General features: G+C 37.7%; 1 non-coding gene across 1 annotated transcript; it reads right to left on the minus strand.

Moving 5' to 3' along the window:
- Nucleotides 1–2104: 2104 nt before the first annotated feature.
- LOC112724271 (small nucleolar RNA R71) lies at nt 2105–2212 on the minus strand. Its single transcript, XR_003163442.1, has one exon. It is a non-coding gene; the product is annotated as a small nucleolar RNA R71 (small nucleolar RNA).
- Between the last annotated feature and the right edge of the window lie 3130 nt (nt 2213–5342).

The following is a 5342-nucleotide window of genomic DNA, read 5'->3' on the forward strand; positions in this document are numbered from 1 at the left end:
CATGAAGCATGTTGAAGCCTGGCTGGCTGTAAAGCCATGTCTAATTCTTCTGGATAGGGAATGTCAGGCGTGTCATGTCTGAGTTACATACTAAAGCTTGGCTGGCTATTAAGCCATGCCTGACCCTTTGATTGGAGCTTTAGACTAAAGAGCATAAGATTCCTAGAATTCATATTAAAAATTTTGGAATCCTTATTTTTCTTTTTCAAATTAATTTTCGAATAATACCAAAATAATTAGAAAATCATAAAATCAAAAAAATATTTTGTGTTTCTTGTTTGAGTCTTGAGTCAAATTGTAAGTTTGGTGTCAATTGCATGTTCATCCTGCATTTTTCGAAATTTCATGCATTCATAGTGTTCTTCATGATCTTCAAGTTGTTCTTGATAAATCTTCTTGTTTGATCTTGATGTTTTCTTGTTTTACATGTGCATTTTTGCATCCATAGAGTCTAAACATGAAAGATTTCTAAGTTTGGTGTCTTGCATGTTTTCTTTGCATTAAAAATTTTTCAAAAATAAGCTCTTGGTGTTCATCTTGACATTCAAGGTGTTCTTGGTGTTCATCTTGACATTCATAGTGTTCTTGCATGCATTCCTTGTTTTGATCCAAAAAGAAAAGAGAAAAACATGAATATGATGTTTTAATTTCTTCTCTCTCATCATTAAAAAATTCAAAAATAAAAAAAATATCTTCTCCTTTTTCTTCTCATAAATTCGAAAATTTGAGTTGACTTTTTCAAAACTTTTTAAAATTTAGTTGTTTCTTATGAGTCAAATCAAATTTTCAATTTAAAAATCTTATCTTTTTCAAAATCTTTTTCAAAAATAAAATATTTTTCATTTTTTCTAGTTATTTTCGAAAATTTAAAAAATATTTTTCAAAAATCTTTTTCTTATCTTTATCTCATAATTTTTGAAAATAACATCATCAATTAATGTTTTGATTCAAAAATTTCAAGTTTGTTACTTACTTGTTAAGAAAGATTCAAACTTTAAGTTCTAGAATCATATCTTGTGATTTCTTGTGAATCAAGTCATTAATTGTGATTTTAAAAATCAAATCTTTTTCAAAACTAATTTCAATCATATCTTTTCAAAAATATCTTTTTATCTTATCTTTTTCAAAATCATTTCTTTTTCAAAAATTTGATTTTAAAATATCTTTTCTAACTTCTTATCTTCTTATCTTTTCAAAATTAATTTTCAAATTTGTTTCAACTAACTAACTAACTTTTTGTTTGTTTCTTATCTTTTTCAAAACTACCTAACTAACTCTCTCTCTCTCTCTCTCTAATTTTCGAAAATATCTCCCTCTTTTTCAAAAATTCTTTTTAATTAACTAATTATTTTAATTTTTGATTTTAATTTTTGAAAATTACTAACCTTTTTCAAAAACAATTTTCGAAAATCACTAACTCTTTTTCAAAAAAATAATTTTCGAAAAATTCTCTCTCACTCTCTCTGAGTTCAGATTTTCTCTTTTTCTTTTCTTCTACTCACACAGGGACCTCTATACTGTGGTAAAAAGGACCCCTATTATTATTATTTTTCTGTTCCCTCTTTTTCATATGAGCAGGAGCAAGGACAAGAACATTCTTATTGAAGCAGATCCAGAACCTGAAAGGAATCTGAAGAGAAAACTAAAAGAAGCTAAATTACAACAAGCCAGCAAGCACCTTTCAGAAATTTTCGAACAAGAAGAGGACATGGCAGCCGAAAATAATAATAATGCAAGGAGGATGCTGGGTGACTTTACTGTACCTAATTCCAATTTACATGGAAGAAGCATCTCCATCCCTACCATTGGAACAAACAATTTTGAGCTGAAACCTCAATTAGTTTCTCTGATGTAGCAAAGCTGCAAGTTTCATGGACTTCCATCTGAAGATCCTTTTCAGTTCTTAACTGAATTCTTGCAGATCTGTGATACTGTTAAGACTAATGGAGTAGATCCTGAAGTCTACAGGCTCATGCTTTTCCCTTTTGCTGTAAGAGATAGAGCTAGAGTATGGTTGGACTCTCAACCTAAGGATAGCCTGAACTCTTGGGATAAGCTGGTCAAGGCTTTCTTAGCCAAGTTCTTTCCTCCTCAAAAGCTGAGCAAGCTTAGAGTGGATGTTCAAACCTTCAGACAGAAAGAAGGTGAATCCCTCTATGAAGCTTGGGAGAAATACAAAGGACTGACCAAAAAGTGTCCTTCTGACATGCTTTCAGAATGGACCATCCTGGATATATTCTATGATGGTCTGTCTGAGTTATCTAAGATGTCATTGGATACTTCTGCAGGTGGATCCATTCACCTAAAGAAAATGCCTGCAGAAGCTCAAGAACTCATTGACATGGTTGTTAATAACCAGTTCATGTACACTTCTGAGAGGAATCCTGTGAGTAATGGGACACCTCAGAAGAGGGGAATTCTTGAAATTGATACTCTGAATGCCATATTGGCTCAGAACAAAATATTGACTCAGCAAGTCAATATGATTTCTCAGAGTCTGAATGGAATGCAAGCTGCATCCAACAGTACTCAAGAGGCGCCTTCTGAAGAAGAGGCCGATGATCCTGAGAACCCTGCAATAGCAGAGGTAAATTACTTAGGTGAACCTTATGGAAACACCTATAACTCATCATGGAGAAATCATCCAAATTTCTCATGGAAGGATCAACAAAAGCCTCAACAAGGCTTTAATAATAATGGTGGAAGAAACATGTTTAGCAATAGTAAACCTTTTCCATCATCCACTCAGCAACAGACAGAGAACTCTGAACAAAATACCTCTAATTTAGCAAACTTAGTCTCTGATCTATCTAAGGCCACTGTAAGTTTCATGAATGAAACAAGGTCCTCCATTAGAAATTTGGAGGCACAAGTGGGCCAGCTGAGTAAAAGGATCACTAAAATCCCTCCTAGTATTCTCCCAAGCAATACAGAAGAAAATCCAAAAGGAGAGTGCAAGGCCATTGATATAACCATCATGGCCGAATCCAAAGAGGAAGGGTAGGACGTAAATCCCAGTGAGGAAGACCTCTTGGGACGTCCAGTGATCAATAAGGAGTTTTCCTTTGAGGAACCAAAGGAATCTGAGACTCATCTAGAGACCATAGAGATTCCATTGAACCTCCTTATGCCCTTCATGAGCTCTGACGATTATTCATCTTCTGAAGAGAATGAGGATGTTACTGAAGAGCAAGTTACCAAGTACCTTGGTGCAATCATGAAGCTGAATGCCAAATTATTTGGTATTGAGACTTGGGAAGATGAACCTCCCTTGTTCACCAATGAACTAAGTGATCTGGATCAACTGACATTGCCTCAGAAGAAACAGGATCCTGGAAAGTTCATAATACCTTGTACCATAGGCAACATGATCTTTGATAAGGCTCTGTGTGACCTTGGTTCAGGGATAAACCTCATGCCCCTTTCTGTAATAGAGAAACTGGGAATCTTTGGGGTGCAAGCTACTAAAATCTCATTAGAGATGGCAGACAGTTCAAGAAAACAGGCTTATGGACAAGTAGAGGACGTGTTAGTAAAGGTTGAAGGCCTTTACATCCCTGCTAATTTCATAGTCCTAGATACTGGGAGGGATGAGGATGAATCCATCATCATTGGAAGACCCTTCCTAGCCACAGCAAGAGCTATGATTGATGTTGACAGAGGTGAATTAGTCTTTCAATTGAATGAGGACTCCCTTGTGTTTACAACTCAAGGTTACCCTTCTGTAAACATGGAGAGGAAGCATAAAAAGCTTCTCTCAAAACAGAGTCAATCAGAGCCCCCACAGTCAAACTCTAAGTTTGGTGTTGGGAAATCTCAACAATGCTCTGAACATCTGTGAGGCTCCATGAGAGCCCACTGTCAAGCTATTGACATTAAAGAAGTGCTTGTTGGGAGACAACCCAATTTTTATTTATCTAATTTTATTGTTCTTTCATGTTTTATTAGGTTCATGATCATGTGGAGTCACAAAATAAATAAAAAATTGAAAACGAAATAAAAAACAACAGAAGAAAAATCACACCCTGGAGGAAGACCTTATTGGCGTTTAAACGCCAGTAAGAAGCATATGGCTGGCGTTTAACGCCAGAACAGAGCATGGTTCTGGCGCTGAACGCCCAAGATGGGCAGCATCTGGGCGTTTGAATGCCAGAATTGCACCCTGGAGAAGAGCTGGCGCTGAACGCCCAGAACAAGCATGGTTCTGGCGTTCAACGCCAGAAATGGGCAATAAATGGGCGTTCAATGCCCAGAACAAGCACCAATCTGGCGCTGAACGCCCAGAGTTGTGTGCAAGGGCATTTTGCATGCCTAATTTGGTGCAAGGTTGTAAATCCTTGAACACCTCAGGATCTGTGGACCCCACAGGATCACCTCAGGATTTGTGGACCCCACAGGATCCCTACCTACCTCCAATCACCTCAATTTCTCTTCCCTATCACCACTTCACCACTCACATCCATCCACTCTTCCCCATAAACCTACCTCATAAACTCTACCTACCTTCAAAATTCAAAATCAATTTCCCATCCAAAACCCACCCTTATGGCTGAACCTTACCCCCCCTCCCTTCCCTATATATAGCCCTCCATTCTTCCTCATTTTCACACAACACAACCCTCTCTTTCCCTTCTTGACCGAAAAACATCTCTCTCTCCCTCACCTCCATTTCTTCTTCTTCTTCATCTATTCTTTCTTCTCTTGCTCGAGGGTGAGCAATATTCTAAGTTTGGTGTGGTAAAAGCATAAGCTTTTTGTTTTTCCATTACCATTGATGGCACCTAAGACCGGAGAATCCTCTAGAAAAGGGAAAGGGAAGACAAAAGCTTCCACCCCCGAGTCATGGGAGATGGAAAGGTTCATCTCCAAGGCCCATCAAGACCACTTCTATGATGTTGTGGCCAAGAAGAAGGTGATCCCTGAGGTCCCTTTCAAACTCAAGAGAAATGAGTATCCGAAGATCCGACATGAAATCCAAAGAAGAGGTTGGGAAGTTCTAACAAACCCCATCTAACAAGTCGGCATCCTAATGGTTCAAGAGTTCTATGCCAATGCATGGATCACTAGGAACCATGATCAAAGTAAGAACCCGAACCCAAAGAAGTATCTCACCATGGTTCGGGAAAAATACTTAGATTTTAGTCCAAAAAATGTGAGGTTAGCGTTCAACTTGCCTATGATGCAAGGAGATGCACGCCCCTACACTAGAAGGGTCAACTTTAATCAAAGGTTGGACCAAGTCCTCATGGACATATGTGTGGAAGGAGCTCAATAGAAGATTGACTCCAAAGGCAAGCCGGTTCAATTAAGAAGACTGGACCTCAAGCCTGTAGCTAGAGGAT

This window comes from Arachis hypogaea, chromosome 11, assembly GCF_003086295.3.
Source record: "Arachis hypogaea cultivar Tifrunner chromosome 11, arahy.Tifrunner.gnm2.J5K5, whole genome shotgun sequence".
In the NCBI taxonomy this organism is placed as follows: Eukaryota; Viridiplantae; Streptophyta; class Magnoliopsida; order Fabales; family Fabaceae; genus Arachis; species Arachis hypogaea.